The following is a 20,682-nucleotide window of genomic DNA, read 5'->3' as shown; positions in this document are numbered from 1 at the left end:
TGCGCGACCCTGCAATTTTGTCCAATCACCGCAACTTTTCCGCAATTTTGTCACGCCTCCCATGAGTTCCACCAATCACAGCAGAACCCAGCGCAAACGTAATGCACGTACGTCACCAAATTCACTTCTTTGTTTTTGCAGACATGTCCCATTCTAATGTCTCTCATTTGCCAACCAAAAATTACTGCTGAAGACTGTGCAAAACAATTAATTCCCTGATGTTTCTCACTAAAGCGGAAGTAAAGTGTTTACACCCGTGCAATATTATGGTGGAATACAAAAAAAAAATCATTGATTGATAAACACTTTTCTACCATCAAACATATCAGGAGAACGTCTGAAAGAAGTGAACCACAGACCAGACAGATCACCATGATGGAAGCTGTTGATCCAGATCTGTTGGAGCTCTGAAAGAATGAAGGGAAGTTAGATTCATTATTCCACCAAGGAACACAGTGAAGTTATGGGACGATTGGCGTATGTGAATCATTCCTCTGTTAGCAACATCACTCAAAAACTGACTAAAGGATTTGGATGAAATTTTCAGGGAAGGTCAGAAGTGACACAAGGACCAAGTGATTAGATTTTGGCAGTGATGTGGCTTATAGTCTGGATCCATGGATTTGTTAAGGATTTCCCATTGAGGTAGCGGCATGGTAACCATGACAACAAGTGAACGCTATCTCAGCGGCCTGCTGATGATCACATGACTGCGATTCTACTACAAATCCACCGCTGTGGACTTATCAGGACTTATCAATCAGAAATGATACAAGGAACAACTGATTAAATTGTGGGGGTGTTTCTGAGTCCCATCAATTCCCGCCGTCCACTACATATTTAGGTCACATGATTCAGTATTGGTACATAATGTACACATGCAGAACACACGCCTGAGCTCAACGCACGGTCAGGTAATGAACAGTGTTGGTGGAGGACTGCTCTCTGAATGTTTTTCCTGTTAATTGATGTGACAAGCTGTGAGTGTGTGAACACGTGTGTGCCAGGAAGTAAAATTAACTTTCTAAGCCACTGACAGATATGTCCAAATGTGATTCATTCAATAGTAAATGATCACTTAGTGCCTTAAATCTACCAACCACTTCCTGTTAAACCAGTATCTGGCTGCTGCTAATTTCCCACTGTGGTATGCCAGCTGGTGGAAATGGGTTGGAGCATTAAAGAATTCATTTTGGAATAAATATTGTCAATTTAAATGTTGAAATATGTTCTAAAAGCCGAAAAAATGCAACTTTTGAGCAACTGTCACTGTCTGCCTCACTTTCATCGCAACAAATAAGCTTAAAACATTGCAATTTTTTAGAAAAGCTGCTGCGAATTCAGGCATTTTCAACCGCAACAATCTGGAAAAATGCCATGAAATCCTGGAGGGACTGGACAGTGAAGAAATGAGTGTGTAGAGCTGAGGGGTGAGGATATGCTCGCTATATGGGAACAGAGGAGCAATAATGACGAGCAGAGACTGAAGCAGTGAGGGCGGTATAGCAGGAAGAGGAAGGGCAGGAGAAAAGTGCAGGAATTTAAGTGTTTCATTAAAGAATGCATAGAAATTCTGCAAAGACAGCACTCTTAAATCAATACGGTGCACATGCATAAGTGAACGGAACAAAGATAAATGAGATATTCGAAAGCTTTTACATTTCTATTACGATGATATAACGTGAAGGGAGGCCATACATTTAAGTTTATTACCTGTGGCTTAAAGCTATCTTTACACTGACACAACCCTATTTATCATGCGTGCCTGTATAATTGAGTAAAAAAAAAAAAAAAAAAAGAAAAAAGAAAGAAGACCAAAGCTTTTTTATTAGGCTAAAACATATGGGTAAAATAAGTGAACTCCTATGTGCAGATTTACAGCGCCGGCCCTGCCAGCTCCCAGCATGCAGGATGGTTCAGGGGCAGTCAAAGGAAACTTCTGAGAGGAAACATGAAGCCTGCTACGTCTAAATTCCCATCACCATCAGCCACCTCTTCAATAACCCATAATGTGAAATGATCGACAGCCTCTCATTGCTTATGTATGACCATTGAGCTGTGCAGAAACAGCTGACATCAGCTAAAGGGGACTGATGGCTAAGTAAGAGCACATTAGTTACTGTGGTGACTCATGCATGACTTTGCATCCTGATGTTTCTATGTGCTGCTGTTACTGTTCCCCCTTAGAACCACATAGGGTGGACCTTTAAAAGCAGACGGACGCTGGAAATTTCAGATTCTTAGATGCATCGTGATTCAGACGTGGTTGAATCTGAATTGATTCACAAACATCCAAATTTTGATTATTTAAATCTGTTAATTAAAGTAACAGACGGTTCTAAATAATGTGGAACTAAGAAGCCACCCACCTCGCCGTGAGATCCGAACAACTCCTTCTAATCTAAAAGCAGATAAGCAGATGTGTGGAAACACTTCAGCTTCTACAGGGGTGTCCAACATGAGGCCCGTGGGCCAAAAGTGGTCCTCCAGAGGGTCCAATCCGGCCCTCAAAGTGTAAAAATTCCAGAGAAGACATTAACTGCAGATTGTAAATTAGTAAAACTATAAATTTAAAATCATTTCTAGACCATGACAAGTTGTTTGGATCATAAAGTAAAATAGTAGATTGTTCATTGTTCTTTTGTCATTTTGTGTCTCATTTTTGTAACATTTTGTCTCATTTTTGTTTTTTGTCTTTTTTATCAGATTGTTGTAATTTGTCTAATTTATTTGCTGTTTTTTTCTTGTTTTTGTCATTTTGTGTTTTGCTTTATTCGTTGTTTGTCTGTTTTGTTGTTTTGTTTCTCACTTGCATCATATTTTGTCTTATTTTTGTCATTTCTGTGCTCAATATAAGGGAGAATGTGACTGTCTTTGTGCACACGAATGCGGAAAGCTCAAACTGGCCTGAACATTATAAATACGACACTTAATGGGTGTTGTACATTAACAAAGTATTATTGATTAGCATATCCGACTAGCGAGGACAGCAAAGTTGAGAAGATCTTTAAAAACGTGTCTGAAAACAGTGAAAATACCTCCAAAGAACAACAACTCAGTAACTACATTGAACACATCACTTCATTATGTAGATCAGACATGAAGACTACTTTGGATATCAAACCATGACACTATTCTGCTGCCTGAACAGGGATTCATCCTTTTATTTTAATATCACAGGATGTATTTACATACATGCATGTGTTCATAGACACACAGCTGTCAGCAGGCTGGATGGTTTCCGTTCCCCTCCGGTTCACTGCATCTGCTGCTGCATCTCAGAGGACAGAGTGAGACGTCTCACAGCGAGTTTGTGGCAAACAGAGAACGTGATTAATGGCTTTATTACCGAGAACCACAAAAGACACATCGCCCACAACTGACAACAGCAGACACAACACACACATGCTTCTCAGCTCTCGTACACACACACATGACAGGACAAATATCGCCTCTCTGGGCAGACTTGTTGTCAGAAGCCAGAGATGCTGGAGACAGACAGCCTGGCACACTTCAGCTCTTTGACAAGCTTCCTACAAATCCCTCCACACTCCCGATGCCCCTTTACTGCAGAACAACATCCGACCTGAGTCACTGTAGCCACCGGCAGCCGGCAGAACGAGTGGAGAGCCAGGAGAGGCTGGCCTTTATCAGGATAATAGAAGCCCTGTCATTTCCTTCTGAATGAGGGCAAGATGGTGAAGTAGAAACATGCTGACAGCAGCAGCAGGGAGAGTAGTGGCATTTCAGAACTGCTATCAACTTTTCAGTGTAGAAAACCTCCTTCGGAGCCTCTCACATTTTCTGAGTTTTGCAGTTGAGCTTAACTTCCCCTCCCGCCGTCCTGCTTATCGGCACTCACACACTCACACACCAAAAACACTCCTCTCTCACCCTCTTACCCAGGAATCCAATCTATTCCCAAACATAAAACAACAACTTCCTCCCCTCTTATCTCCTCTCTTCCATTCTCTCTATCCCATTTCATCTCTGTCTCATACAGCCTGTATGTTTACCTGCATAATCAAATTGCCCAGAAGAGTCTAATGAAGAGAGAAAGCCATGCATCATTCATGGAGTCATCTCTTTTATTTGTTCTCCTCTCCTATAATACATCATCCCAGCTTCCTTCCTCTCCTGTAAACGTCTGAATCTCTTTTTCATACAACTCAGAAAACTGTCTGGACTTCAGCCACACTTCCCGTCTTGTCCCTCCTGGTCGACTCAGGTGATCTGAAAAACAGCCTCCTCCTGTCTGCTGCGTCTACAACAGGGGTGTCCAACATGAGGCCCGTGGGCCAAAAGTGGTCCTCCAGAGGGTCCAATCCGGTCCTCAAAGTGTAAAAATTCCAGAGAAGACATTAACTGCAGATTGTAAATTAGTAAAACTATAAATTTAAAATCATTTCTTGACCATGACAAGTTGTTTAGATCAGAAAGTAAAATACTAGATTGTTTATTGTTCTTTTGTCATTGTGTGTCTCATTTTTGTAATATTTTGTCTTGTTTTTGTTGCTTTTTTGTCTTTTACTGTCTGATTTTTGTCATTTGTCTCATGTTTTTGTGGCTGTTTCTCATTTTTTGTCATTTTGTGTCACATTTTTGTAATATTTTGTCTTGTTTTTTGTCAGATTTTTGTCATTTGTTTCATGTTTTTATGGCTTTGTTTCTCATTTTTTCTTGTTTTGTGTCTTTTTTTTAATTTATTTTTTGCCATTTGTCCTTTTTGTCACTTTGTGACTTCTTGCTTGCATTGTTTGTCTATTTTTTTGTCGTTTTGTGTCTTGTTTTTGATGTTTTTTGGTCTTTTTTTGTCTGATTTTGTTGCTTTGATCATAAAGTAAAAATACTGCATTGTTCAGTTCAGGATGACTAAATGTTGTGTTCCTTTGTAGACACTCTGATCTGGGAGTTGTAATGTGGAAATGATAAACTGAGGCTGCATGTTTCTGAAATTGAACAGATTTTTCTTAAAACAGTTCAGGTTGTTCATGATGTTTTGTAAAAAGATAATTTTAGAATGTACTTTTTTGCACTAAAACAAAGGAACCATTAGGAGTTGTGGTTATTTATTGGTTATTACACTGTGGTTTTACTGGTCTGGCCCACTGGAGATCAGACTGGACTGAATGTGGAACCTGAACTAAGATGAGTTGGACATACCTGGTCTAGAAGCTAAAGCAGCACTTCACAGACCCCAGAGACTCCAGAGAGCCAGGTGAAGCCGAGGCACTCTTTCTTTACATCAAGCCCATTCAAGATCAAATAATTCAATTACTAAATGGGCAGAGGGAGCCGTCCTCAGGATGTCGATACCTGCGTATGAAGTTACTCCAGGAAGCTGTGAAGGCGTTCAGGCGGGATAACGTCGGTCGGTTTGTGTATATGTGTGTCTGCTCAGGTGTGAGTCTGGAGTTCTGACAGATCCAGCAGGTGTAGTGCTGTCTGGACTTTGTTTCAGTGCTGTTAGCTTCATGCCAGCTGCACAGAGGAGGGAGAAGATGATTAGAAGTGGAAGGAGGCAGGAGACATGGAGAGGGTGAGTGAGTCAGAGAGAGAGTAGCCTGGAGGCAGGAGGAGACGTACAGCAAACTCAGAGCAGAGAGAGAGTGTATGGAAGTGGGAATGGAGGCTGTGGATAGAGACGAGGATCGACTCCGACAGTTAGAAACCTCTGATACATGCTGACTCAGTGCTGTCAGTTCATGAGAAGGACGACTCGGCTCTGTGGAGTTGAGTCTGTGCGTTCAAAGACGTGTGAAAGTCGCTGTTTGACATGTCTCTCGTGCGGCTGTCGGGTTGTTTTTTTTGGTCGGCCTAATCTGTGATCAGAATGGAACGGACTTTTAAGATTATTGCAATGAGTTGACTCAACTCAGCCAATAATAAACCATTAATCCCATCCAAAAACACGCCTCCCACATGCCCAGTGTTATTATTAGCTTTATTTTCACATAGCACCATTTTCTACTTTTAAAATAGAGTGTTTTATTGTGTTTTGTACTACTGTAATACTCTATTTCATTGTAAATACCAACATTTTTTGCACCTTTTTTGCAAATACTAGCATTTCACCTTATTGCTAGTTCTTCAATCAGCACGATCTGCACATTCTTATCCATCCATCTATCTATCTATCTATAGTCCATCATCCATCCATCCATCCATAGTCCATCCATCCTCCATCCATCTTCCATCTATCTATCTATCTATAGTCCATCATCCATCCATCCATCCATAGTCCATCCATCCTCCATCCATCTTCCATCTATCTATCTGGAGTTCATCATCCATCCATCCGTCCGTCCGTCCGTCTATCTATCTATAGTCCATCCATCCATCCATCCAGTTTGTCCAAACATTGGGCTGACAGCTACAAACTCACTTATCGTAGTGTAATCTGATACAGGAACTGTCACTGTCTGTGTCATAGAATCTATCTGCTTTTTATTTTCTTTTTTAAGTCTGTAGAGTATTGACATGCCGGAAGAAAACTCCTAATACCCCCGCTGACAAGCCTTAATAGGACAGCAGCATCTCAGCAATCATTTGGACGGGCAGAAAATCACTGAACCGTTCTGAACTCTCTCTCTCTCTCTCCAACAGACTGATAAACACAGAGAGGGGTGGAGGCAGGAGGATGGATTCAGCAGCAGAAACACAACTGGGTTCACCAGCTGAAAACGAGTGGATGAAGACAGACAGGAAGGAGGTCCACCACACTCCCAGATCCCCTGGTGCTCTCTGAAGCTGTCTGAATAAGGCTTCTAAAATGATGTCCGCTCATTAAGTTACAGAGGACTGACTAGTTTAAATCTAATATAGAGAAAAGAAGAAACTCTACTGCACATGTTTAATTTATTGAGACAAATATCATTAATGGCACAGTGCAGCTGAATCTGACAAACACTCCGTTTTAGCAGGTATTTATATAATCACACGCACTAATTGGTCAAAACAAACCGAAGCAACCCAATAAAAAACACCAAAACTGAACACAGAATGACAAGAAGAATCAACGATGACTAAGAACATTTCATCTCCACCACCCCGACACGTCATCTGCTCCATTTCACTCTGTTTCCCTGATACTCTTTGGATTCTTCTCAGTGGAGATGAATTTGGAGATGGGATGTTACACGACGTCAAACCCGATGAACCCCGGCTGTCTCTGGAGCAGCCATGCGTTACGGGGGGTATTTGTGGAAACAGGGAGCTGCTATTTTTGTAAACTTTCAAGGCGGGTTCTTGAGAGCTTCACAACAGCTGCTATAAATCAGACAAAAAGGACACGTCTGACCCACAAGGATGGAGTCTTAATTGGCCTCGTCAGCTGCCAGATAAAGCCCAGAGTAAACGTTCTCCGGTTTTAAATAACTAAAGGCGTTAAGAAAATGACTGGCTGCATTTACAACAACGACAAAAGAACGTGGCAGACAGCGATTAACAATGATGGAGTGTAAGTTGTGACAATGCAGTTAATGTGACCTTGACTAGGGAAAGATAAAATTTAGATCAGGGGTGTCCAACATGCGGCCTGTGGGCCTAAACCAGTCCTCCAGAGGGTCCAATCCGGCCCTCAAAGTGTAAAAATTCCAGAGAAGACATTAACTGCAGATTGTAAATTAGTAAAACTATAAATTAAAAATAATTTCTAGACCATGACAAGTTGTTTTGATCATAAAATAAAACACTAGATTTATTGTTCTTTTGTGTCTCATTTTTGTCATTTTTGTCGTGCTTTTGTTGTTTTTTGTGACTTTTGTCATTTGTCTCATTCTTTTGTCATTTTGCTTCTCATTTTGTGTTTCCTTTTTTTCTCACTTGTGTTTTTTGTCTTATTTTTATCATTTTATGTTTTCCTTTATTTGTTGTTTTGTGCATCGTTTACGTCATTTTTTGTTTTTTGTCTCGCTTGTGCCGTTTATCGACTTTTTTGTCATTTTGTTTCACTTTTGTCATTTTTGGTCTTGACATTTGTGTAATTTTTTTGTCTTGTTTTGCCCATTTTTTGTCGCTTTGTAACTTTTTTGTTAATTTTTTTGTCTCTTTTGTTCTGTTTTGTGTTGTCTCTTTTTTTTCATTTTCCATCTCATTTTTGTAATATTTTGTCTTGTTATTGTCCTTTTTTGTCATTTTGATCATAAAGTAAATTCCTCTCTGGTTCAGTTCCAGATGACTAAATGTTGTGTTCCTTTGTAGACACTCTGTGATCTGGAAGTTGTAATGTGGAAATGATAAACTGAGGCTGAATGTTGTTGAATTTGAACTTACTTTTCTTAAGAAATTCCAGGTTGTTCATGATGTTTAGCAAAAAAGATAACTCCTTAAATGTGAACATATTCAGAATTTGTTTTTTTTCTCACTAAAACAAAGGAAAGATTAGGAGTTGTGGTTATTTATAGGTTATTATGTTATGATTTTACTGGTTCGGCCCCCTTCAGATCAAATTGGGTTGAATGTTGCACCTGAACTAAGATGAGTTTGACTCCCCTGGTTGAGATCAATACCTGATGGGAGACATATCTCAATGTCCGCTGCAATTAATGTAACTTTTCAGTTTCCAGTAGTTTCCCCAGGGGGAGTGTAGCATATTGTAAAACTGCACAGTGGTTTTTGAGTTTTGATTAGTTTCTGTTGCATTATGTTTTCAGCTTAAGTGTCTAATCCAGTTTTGATTTGTTGCTCCAGTACATCCTCTGATTTAATCCTTTGTGTGCAGTACATTAAGAAAATAAATTAAGCTGTGACAGAGGGCCACGTTTGTTCTCTAATTCCAGCCGTAGCCTCTCTCATCTCCGTTTGGTCACGTCTGCCAAAAGAAAAAAGCCTGCCTGCATCGTTTTATGCATATCTACTCACAGGGATGGCTGGCGTATTCATTTGCATACTATTCTGTGTATTATAAAAGTCATTCAAGCAGAAACATCCAAGTAATGCATTCAGAAGTCAATAGTTTACAGCGGCTGAGGCATCGTGAGCCTTTAAAAGAGGTTTTCCAGCCACAAAGAATGTGCAATAAGCTGCAAGGTTGAAAAGTACGATAGACAGAAGAGCGAGCTGAGCAGAGTGATTGGATTTAACAAAAAGAGACACATCTACTTCGTTCAGCAGACACTTTGGAGTGTGCAGGACTCTGCTCCGGACATTCTACGACTCTGTGGTAGCGTCTGCTATTTTCTATGCAGTGGTCTGCTGGGGAGCAGGGAGCACTGAAAGGGACAGAAAGAGACTAAACAGACTGGTCAGGAGGGCTGGTTCTGTCCTGGACTGTTCCCTGGACTCCATAGAGGAGGTGGGTGAGAGGAGGATGTTGGCAAAGCTCACATCCATCATGGACAATCCCTCTCACCCACTGCATGACACTGTGGGGTCTTTAAGCAGCTCCTTCAGCAGCAGACTGAGACATCCACCCTGCAAGAAAGAGCGCTATCGCAGGTCCTTCATCCCATCTGCTATAAGACTTTACAACATCAGCATCACTGGCTGATGTTAACATAAACTGGACTATATCATTACCACCCCAAACCACAAAATTTGCACTGACATTCTTGCACTGCACATCTCTGCACTTTTAAACTTTATTTTTATTTTTTCTGTTAAAAAATTTTGCCACCCTTGTATATATTGTAAATAAAGCTGCTGTAACAATGTAAATTTCCCCTGGAGTGGGGAGAAATAAAGAACTTTATCTTTATCTTATCTTATCTTTCCAAAACACAAACAGAGCAATAAAAATATCAGCATTTTTATTACAGAAAAACACCTTTCACAGTCGTCTTCATGTCATAATTTAATAACGACGCAGAGTCAACATATACTGATATCCAGTATATCTACAGAAATACGTGCACATCCATGCTGTTGTCTGTTCTCAAACTAATTTTGGGCTCAAGAGGCTTGAATCACAGATTTGAACTCCAAAAGTGATAACTATGGAAACAGGATTACCATCATATTTCATTGTATAAAGACATTTTCAAATGATTTGAAGCTTTATTTACATGTATTTCTGCATTTTCTGCACATTCACAGTAACTAATGAACGTTTTCGTTAACCCTCGTGTCGTCCTGTGGGTCAAATTGACCCGTTTTAAAGTTTGAAAATGTGGAAAAAAAATAGATTTTTACAGTGAAACTTCCACATTTTCAACATTTTTGGGTAAATTTTTTGAACATATTTACAAGAATTTTCTTGCCAAATTTGGGGGATTTTTTTAAAAAAAATAAAACTTTTAAGGGAAACTTTTAAAGAATTATTGGAATTTTCTTCCTGAAGGTTTTGCAAATTTTCAGAAATTTGGGGAATTTTTTTGCAGAATTTTGGGATTTTTTTCAGACAAGAAAACAATATTTTTTGGTGCCTGTAAATGAAGACAGCAGGAGGGTTAAGGAATATTCGTTTCTCATTATTTATAATATTATTTTCTCCATCAGTTAATTGTTCAGTCTATTTATTCTAGGGGTGTTTTCAAAGAACCAGCTTTGTTTAGACAGCAGTATGAGGAGAAATGTAAATATGGAAATGAATTTGAGCTGATTTCCATTGTGTGTTTGTGTGACAGCTTCATTGTTAATCAGGTTTATATCCAGAGGGTTTGTTTTGTTCACACAGTTTAAGAAAGAATAGAAAGCATTGATTTAATATTATTTAGGGCAAACAGCCAATAATCCAAAATCAGGCATGCATATAAAGGACTGTTATAAAACTATTAGTGATGAATACTCTACTGAATATCTAACATAATATGATTTATTCTGTACTGACATCTCTCAGGATTCCACCAGCTCTTGTTTGTTTCTCTGCTAGTAAGAAATGCAAAAAAGCAGCAGAGAGAAAGTTGGATTTGAGTTTAACAAATAAAAGAAAATATCATATTCATGGTCTGCAGCTAATAATCTTTTGCCAGGAACACTTTTTCCTCTGATTTCTGCTGCAGCAGCTCCTCTGACGGTGGGCAGCTCTGACCTTGTGGCTGAACCATGACTGTATTTTTCCACCAGTGATTGCTGAGTGTGTGGGTTCTTTTCTTGCCTCTTGACCAAGACGAGGCTTAACTAATGAGCTCTATTGGCATCAACAACTCATAACAGGAATTCTGCGCCCACTTGACCTCGGTTATAGACTAATGGATTTTCTCATTTGTACTCGATTCATAAAAGAATAATTTGGGGGATGCTAAGGAGCTCTAAATCAAGCTGGAGGACGGCTGAACAACCTTCACACTGAACGTATCAAAGGAGACACTTGAGTGTGAAACTCCTGTTAATGGACAGATTGAGATGGACAGAAAAATGCCTTTTCAAACATCTTTGTATCGGTGAAAACATTTAACTAGATTGATGCCAGACCTGACAGAACACAATATATCACTTGGTACAGCTGAAACATGACATCTCCACAACTAAAAGCATTTGTCTCAGCCTCAGGTACACAGACAATCCCGCTATACTGTCAAACTCCCACATCCAATCTACCTTTATGCATTCATTCTCGCTCTAGTGCCTCTGTCCACTTTCGGCCCTAAAAGTCAGTCGCTGCCGCCTGCAGCTCTGCGATAAACAAGAATGAGTCAGTCAGCGTCGGTATGCTACAGCTGCAAAAAAGTAAAAAAGAAATAAACTCAGCCCAGCTGTCTGTATATATACACACACACACACACACACACACACACACACATATAACAGTCATGGAAAATGATTAGACCACTCTTGTTTTCTTCAATTTCTTGTTCATTTTAACGCCTGGTACCACTAAAATTATATTACCTGAAAAAAACAATGAACACAACAAAAAATGCAGCTGATTCCATCATACTTTATGTCCTACCTGACATGTTTCAGCTTCATTGTATTCCAGGGTCTATAAGAGGACATTTCATGTCATCAGCAGCACATGCAAAGGCCTAGAGCGGTTTCCTGCTTCCTGACAGGTAGAGAAAAAACTGAAGATCTCCAAGACAGACGTTCATTCCACCAAGAAAAAACAAGCCCAACATGGTTCTACCAAACTGCTAGCTGGTCAGGAAACATCTTTCTACCCACCAGATGACCGTCACTCATCCATTCCTGTCAGAAATCGTCCTCAGACCTCCAGGAACCTTAAAAATGAGTGAACACTGTGGAGAAATGGGATTTGTTCTTCAAGGACAGCTGGAAAGCGACTTGTTGAAGCTGGTCTGAAGTCCCACAGGACAGGAAGAAGCCCTTCATCAAGGAAAGGCAGAGGAAAGCTGGTTACTCTTTGCTGGGATCACAAGGATTGGACTGTTGATGATTGGACTAAGGTTCTCTTCAGGGATGAATCCAGTTTTCAGTTGATGTCCATCCAGCCAACTTACTGGTTAGGAGGAAGCCTGGAGAAGCTACAAACCAGACTGTCTGCCCCTACAGTAAAACATGGGGGTGGATCAGGGACCATCTGGGGTAGTTTCAGTCTGGGTGGAACAGGGCAGATGCAGTTGTGTGAAACGACAAAAATGAGACACAACATGTCAAAAATGAGACACAAAATGACAAAAGCAAGACACAAAATGTCAAAAATGACACTAAACGACAAAAGCAAGACACAAAACGACAAAAATGAGACACAAAACGACAAAAACGAGACAAAAATGAGACACTGCTGTGACAGCAGAACAATGTCAGAAGCTGGTGGAGAACATGAAGAGATGCATGGATGCAGTCATTAGAAACAATGGTTATGAATCAGTACTAACTCCTGTGTGGATCATAGGACTAAAACAGACAGAAAAGAAAACATAGAATCCTAAAAGCTGTTTCTGGCAGAACAATTCTATAGCTACTGATGGAAGAACTGAAGTGATTTTGATTATCCAGAAAACCATGGAAAATGTCTGATATCAGCTCTGAAATTAAACTCTTATCAGCTGTTTTTGTTGTTATCATTATATTTGGCCAAACAAATGTACCTTTAGTGGTACCAGGCATTAAAATGTGCAACAAACTGAAAACAAGGTGGTTTAATCATTTTTTCCATGACTGTATATATGTGAGAATTTCACTGTTTCTTTTTGTGTATAATTAAAAATGAGTTTATTTCCATTGGGTTTTTATGACAAATTAATAGTATTTTCCTGGTAATCAGATTCACATCTATGCCTGTCCACACTCAAATAAAAACTAGTAAAGCTTCTGAAGTGTTTGAGCTCATTGGGAGAAACAGGTCTGAGTTGTGTTGTTCACATGCTGGACCAATAACGCTCATTCTGATAAGACACAAAGTTGTAAACATGGCAGTAGACAAAGTTTCAAATACGGATTTTACTGCAAAAGAAGCTTCATATTCTAAAACATGGATGCTTCACACACACCTCCAACTCAGCAGCACAGAAGATCTATGCAATTGTAAATGTTGTACGACGGGCGCCCACAATTAGTGTCACCTAATGTGAAATATGAGCACAGTCTCCCTTCTGTTCCAGAGTTATAGCAGTAAATAACGGCCAGAGGAGTGTTTCTGTAGAACATTATGATCACTATCAGATGAACTTTGATTTTTTTGAGTATAAAATGTCTGTTGTTATACATGTATGTAAATTTAGTCACATGAATTCTTGATTTATGGTTAAAACACATGTTCTGTGAGGTCCCGGTGACCTTCACCAGGTAGATGTTTGTTCCAGGCGTAAAGAAATTCCCTCCAGGCCTTCCTGATGTATTACCTTCAACAGAATGAGACAAGCTTGAAGTGAGTGACCTTCACCTTTGACGACCAAAATCTAATCAGCTGCTTATTTTCAACATTTGTGCCAAACGTGGAGAATTTCTCCTTGTGGACTTCATCCTATTATGGAGAGGTGATGGACGTAAATCCCACAAACAGAAAGCCTGCAGCCACTGCTGGCACACAGTCATAAAAACGAGACTGAGAAGCAGTCCGGATGTTGACAGCGATCCAGAACTCAGACCCAAACACGAGACTGAGAAGCAGTCCGGATGTTGACAGCGATCCAGAACTCAGACCCAAACAGACGACAGAGAATCGCTGACAGGAGGAAGATGCATCACCAGTGATGAGCCACGTGTCATTTCTGGTGTGCACTTCACAATTCACACTTGTCATCTCGCCACAAAAGCACATTTTTCTTCTGTGATTATTAAACTGCATCACCTCTGTGTCCAACATGCGGTCCGTGGGCCAAAAGCGGTCCTCCAGAGGGTCTAATCACTATCCTCCTCTTTATTCTCCTCCTTTCCCGTCGATCACAGCATCTCCTTCCTCCTACTCCATTGTCTTCTTCTGTATCTCTCCTCGGCTGTAAGTTCCATTAAGCAGAGAAAACCAGAGATAAAAGCTCTCCACCGGCATCGCCCTTCATTTGTCCTGATAGCAGCCGTATAAGCCTCTATATCTCGCTTTGCATGCCAGTTAAATCTCAAAATGTCTCAAAACTTTTCAAGATCACTCGGGTTGCGGTGTTCCTTCAGGTGGTTTGGCCTTCAGAAACTTCAGTGTGTCCTCTTTGAAGTTCGCTGATTTTCTGTCTGCAGTAAAATGAAAACTTGACGTTGTTTCAGAGAGAGAGCACTTCTGTTTCATGTGTTTCCAGAGGTTATACAGCAGGAAGACTGAGCAGATCTGTCTCGTTATTGATGAGCTGTTTTCTACTAATCCCAAACTCTACTCTCATTTCTGACATCAGTTATAGATCATGGTGCTCCTGACCGCTTCCGTTTCTGCAAACCGTTCATTTTAAACAGTTTTTTGTTAATATTTCTGCTCTCAGAAGCTGTAAAGATAACACCAGACTGATCTGAATCTCTATTTGCACCAAGAGGAGAATAATGGTGGAATGAAACTAAACATCTCTGGCCTCACTTCTAATTTCTCTTTTTGCAGACTGGCATTTTTCAGCTCGTGTTGTCGACTACAATGGGCTCGGGTTTGAATGCGTGTTTGATAGCAGAACATCAGAGCACAGAGCGACACTGAGCCGACAGCGAGCCAGAGAGTCCAGCGAAGTCAACTTTATGTGCTAATGCCCGTGAATGGAACTGCTTACCATGCAGTCCCAGTAAGTGACGTGTTTCTGTTGTCCCACTTCTACTGGATCAGAAACCAAACAACAGCTATGAGATTAGACTGTCAGCTTTAAAACAGTTTGATGTTCACAGTGCTAAACCCCCCATTTTTCAAACAGTTCAAAAATTTTAGCACAGTGCAGCATTATAAAGAGACATTTTCCAAATCCTGACAGTTCTTAAACATGTTTGTATTTTGTGAACCTGTTTTATTATCACGAGTCATGAAGTGCAAAGAATGATAATGGAGCTCGTTCTGCACAACCTGGCTGCTAGAAAAGATTGATTATGATGTTGCTCATTCTTACGCCCACTAAGGTACACTGTGTACTACCTGACCCGTTGTCATCATTACCCATTACAGGACGATTGGCATTGGTTTGTCTGTCTGTCCATCTGTCTGTCAGCAACTTTACTCAAAAACGGACTACCAGATTTGGATGATGTTTTCAGGGAAGGTCAGAAATGACACAAGGACCAAGTGATTAGATGTTGGCAGTGATGCAGCTTATAGTCTGGATCCACGGATTCGTTATAGATTTCTGTATCATTGCCAGATAGCGGCATGGCGTTACTGTAACCATGGCACCAAGTGAACACTACATCAGCTGCCTGCTGATGATCACATGATTGTGATCCTACTACAAATCCACAGCTGAGGAAAACTGTAACTGTGAATAATTCCTACTTTTTAAAGGAATTTTTAGATATTTTAGTCATTTTGGACCAACTTTTAGTATTTTTTTAACCTTTCTCAGCCATCCTCGACCATTAACTAATTTTGGACAGATTTTGAACAGTTAAGGAGGATTTTCCAGCAAGTTCTGGACAAATGTAAGTCATTTCTAGTCATTTTGCACATATTTCAGGTCATTTTTGAAAAATTTTGACAACATTTAGAGAACATACCTATTTTATGAGGTCAAATTTGAGTCATTTTGGACGTGTTTTTAAAGTTTTTAGTCATTTTTGGAACCCTTTTAAGCCATGCTAGATGTTTAACTCATTTTGGACGGACTGTGAACAGGAAAAGCTTTATTTATTTTCTCTTTTTTTCTATATTTGGGTCTTACAGGGTTAAAGAGGATGGAGATAGAATTGACTCTTAAACCCAGCTGGTTGACTCTGAAATTTGGTTCTTACCTGAAAAAATACTACAACACACACAAAAACATCCCCTAAATCCCTCCTAACTCCCGGATCTCTCTAAGCAGCCGCCTCCATTAGGCAGCTGGTTGTTAAAGAAACACTCCTGCTGCTGCTGGAGAACATTCTGCGGCTCCGCTGATTACAGCAGATATAAATGGGTTCCGATAGACTGGATTGTTGCAGAGGGCTGGTGTAGCGGGCCGTGGCGCTGTGTGTCTGATGGATGATAACTGGACAGAGTGCTGAAGCGAAAGCACTGAGCTGCAGTGACCTTGAAGCCGAGGACGGAGGAGCAGAGTGGATGGAAGTGAGGAGGTGAAGCTTCAGTGGAGCGCTCTGCCGTCCTAACACAAGCATGACAGAGATCAAATTAACTACACTTTGGCTCTCTTGTCCTTTCTTGACTCATTCTGCCTTCCTCATGTACTCCCACAGATATACAAACCCTCAGTGGACATGTGGAAGTACAGCACCTTAGAAGATGAGTGCACACACTGGAAAGTGATTGTGTTAGAGTAGCAGTAATTTACTTTAACATTTAATTACTGTATAACTGATGACAACACTCTATAATAAAATATGAGTTTTACTGAGCAATACTGGAACTGCATTTACATGATGCTACTCCTGTAATTAACATCAACTGTACAGGAGGTCCTCCACTTACATCAGAGTTTTGTTCCTACAGATTGCTGTAAGTCAATTTTCGCCAGAACTCCAGTGAAAATGTAACCAAAGCCATTCCGTGCATCACAATATCGATCAGTTCTTCATAAAAATCATGAATACCAACGACTTTCATGCATGTATGAATCATTTTCCTAGAAGATTACAGAATATGTTGACCTGTTTTTACAACTTGAGCTAATAATGTCGATGTTCGTTGGCGTTTCTATTCTGAGCATTTTATTAAATTTAATTTTGCTTCCATGGTGTTTCGCCCTGAAGACAGAACTATCGATGAACTTTTATTTTGAAAAAGCCTTTATTTTAAAGTTGTCTGTTGATAATTGTCACTTCCTGTCTGCTATTTTGATGTTTAGCTTTAAAGATGTACGTGTTTTTCTGGATGCACGGCTCTCTACTTTGTAAACTCCACAGAGGCAATGTTGTAACGAACTTCATTTTTGGACTGACTAGTTAAGCTAAAAGGATTTATTTACATGTGTTTATGTTGTTTTATTCTGTTTTTGTTGCAGTTTTCCCTTTGTTTGTAATGTGCATCAAGAGCCACAGCAAGGATGTCAAGTTTGCAACGACTCACGATTCATTTTGCACGGGTTTAACCAGTTGGACAGCTGCGGATTTTACATCTCAGTGAAGACAGCACACATGGAGACGGCTTTCCTTTTCTTCCAAGCATCAGAAGAGTCTGACTTACGTTGGGAGCCATAATGAAGGGCATAAAGTTAGTGAATGTAGCACAATCCAAGGTGGCGTACAACCGGAGAATGGAAACAAAGCCGTCTTATAGCACCGCGTGACGATGTATTCATCCGCTCCGCTCACCAACTAGTTCCACGTAACCAGTTCAGACCTAACGATGAAACGCTGTAGGTCGAGGACGTTGTAAACCGAGGACCACCTGTACTGTGTACAGTAACTTACTATTAACTGCCCATTTTATTTTTGGCTCAATAAAAGCATCTAGTTTCACTGTTTAAAAGGAATTTGGCCTATACTTGGTGTATATTTAATAGTGATTTTTACAGTGTATAACCATTTTTTTCTTTTGACACACACACACACTGAGTCAAAGTTAAGCCTTGCTGTGTGTGAAGGTGATCTGGTGTGATAATGATCGGCTGTTGACCACACTGAGGGTTGGGAGGTCCTGATAAGGACAGAACAACATCAGGGACCAGAAGGCTCCAGACTACTTCTTAGGGTTTAGTGGGCTGACACATCATCAGCGGGAGGCTTTCTTCCTTCAGATAAGCAGGTGTAAATCAAAGATACCGTGAGCAGAAAACAAAGTCAGGAGGAGCAGCTGGACTATTATTAGCTGCAGAATTACAGAGTCAAAAGCTCTTCAGATCAAACATGACCTTCAGAGAGGAGCTGACAGCGTCATGTCTGAATGAGGTCAAGAGAAGAGTCCTGTTCCATAATATTACTGTTTAACGTGCGCATTTATACATTAAGATGAATTTTCTGAACTAAGTGGAACCTGATTACCTGGAATGCCTGTAGTTTACTAGCAGCATTACAAGACTTCCCAGAGCTTCTACAAATACCATTATATAATCACATTATTGCATAATAATGTCAACATTACAACATTATGTAATACCGTCATGTTCACAAATAAACATGTAACACACATGTGGTGCTCACATGTTTGCAAACTTAGAAAGGTGTTGCAGTTTGGCTAACATCCTACATCAGGAGTGTCAAAGTTATTTAGTTCAGATTCCACATTCAGCCCAGTTTGATCTCCAGTGAGCAGAAAAATCACAGCATAATAACCTATAAATAACCACAACTCCTAATGTTTCCTTTGTTTTAGCGCAAATAAGTACACACTGAAAATATTCACATTTAAGGAGCTATCTTTCTACAAAACTTTATCAACAACCTGAAATTTGTAGAGAAAAGTAAATTCAGTTTCATCAACATTCATCCTCAGTTTATCATTTCCACATTACAACTTCCAGATCACAGAGTGTCTACAAAGGAACACAACATTTAGTCACAGCTATCTGGAACTGAACTATAAACCACACATGGAAAAAAAAAACTGTCATATTTCACTCTGGTGCAACATCAGTGCATTAAAACCTGTGCATTATGATTATTTTGTATATTGTGAGGACTATGTATTGTGTCAATTTTTCCACATATATCAGCATTTATAATAATAGTATTTTCCACTCATGGAAGAATATGAGCAATATCAATAGAATATGTGCAGGATCAGCATTTTTAATATCAATATTTTCTACTCCTGCAAAGATTGGTGCAATATCAATGTTTTTCTATTCATAGAATAATTCTCTTTATTTCATATTTAGAGGAATCTGAGCAATATGTAGACATTCCACATGTACAAATCTGTTCAGTGTCAACATTACAATCAATATATATATTTTTTTCCTGATGTTCACTTTGTTTTTACTCTATTATCTACTTTGCTGCCACAACACTGTGAATTCACCCGCTGTGGAATCAATAAAGGCTTATCTCATCTTATCCTATCTGTTTTTCCTCACAGCACGTTCAGAGATGTGAGGAAATAACCAGAACCAGCAGCTGACGGTCTGGTCTCCTGTCATCTTTCAACGTGAAAAGAAAAGCAATTTTAAGGAACTGTATACGGCACAGAATTACCAATCTGATGTATAATACTTCACACAATGTCAGCTTTGTTTTCTGCTTGAATAACGCATCAGAAATCAGAGCATCTAGTGTGATGACTGAAATCAGTAAATGTTCTAGACCAGGGGTGTCCAACATGAGGCCTGTGGGTCAAAAGCGGTCCTCCAGAGGGTCCAATCCGGCCCTCAAAGTGTAAAAATTCCAGAGAAGACATTAACTGCAGATTGTAAATTAGTAAAACTATAAATTTAAAATAATTTCTAGACCATGACAAGTTGCTTTTATCATAAAGTAAAATACTAGACTGCTCATTGTTCTTTCTGTTCTTTTTTTTGGTCATTTGTCTCATTTTTTTCTTGTTTTTGTTTTGTTTCCTTTACATCTCGCTTGTGTTTTTTGTCTTATTTTTGTCATTTTGTGTTTTGCTTTATTTGTTGTTCGTCTATTTTTTGCTGCTTTGTTTCTCACTTGTCATTTTTTTTGTCCCGTTTGTGTCATTTGTCAATTTTTTGTCACTTTATAATTTTTTTGTTTAATTTTTCGTCTCTTTTTTGTTTTGTTTCATGTCGTTTGTCTCGTTTTTTGTCATTTAGTTTCTTGCTTTTGTTGTTTTGTGTCTCATTTTTGTACTGCTTTGCCTTTTTTTTCCACTGATTTTTGTCATTTTGATCATAAAGTAAAATACTACATTGTTCGGTTCCAGATTCCTGAGACTAAATGTTTTGTACCTTCGTAGACACTCACACCAATGTGGAAATGATAACTGAAGGATAATGTTGTTGAAATTGAACTTATTTTTCTTAACTAAAATGAATTTGACACCCCTGATAGAGAGAATCACGCAAATTGAAATGTTTCTGTGAGACACTCAGGACATCTGGATCCACTGTGGTGAACGCACACACACACACACACACACACACACACACACACACACACACACACACACACACACACACACACACACACACACACACACACACACACACACACACACACACACACACACACACACACACACACACACTCACTCACACTCACACTCCTTCATCCTCCTCAGGGTACAATTACCACACCGCCCAGTCCACAGTAATTAGCACAGAGCAACTCATTAAAAGTCATTATTTAGATGGAATGTCCGCTGACCTTCCTCTCCGCCATCAGCTACAG

At 39.7% G+C, this 20,682-nt stretch overlaps 1 protein-coding gene across 2 annotated transcripts in view; it reads right to left on the bottom strand.

The window, feature by feature from the left end:
* Positions 1-20,682, bottom strand: part of si:dkey-246g23.2 (solute carrier family 66 member 2) — a 68,729-nt gene that overhangs the window by 25,136 nt on the left and 22,911 nt on the right. The gene's annotated exons all lie outside the window — the stretch shown is intronic.

This window comes from Amphiprion ocellaris, chromosome 3 (genome assembly GCF_022539595.1).
Source record: "Amphiprion ocellaris isolate individual 3 ecotype Okinawa chromosome 3, ASM2253959v1, whole genome shotgun sequence".
Taxonomy (NCBI): domain Eukaryota; kingdom Metazoa; phylum Chordata; class Actinopteri; family Pomacentridae; genus Amphiprion; species Amphiprion ocellaris.
The sequence above is the reverse complement of the archived record's forward strand: the minus strand, read 5'-3'. Positions and strand labels throughout refer to the sequence as shown.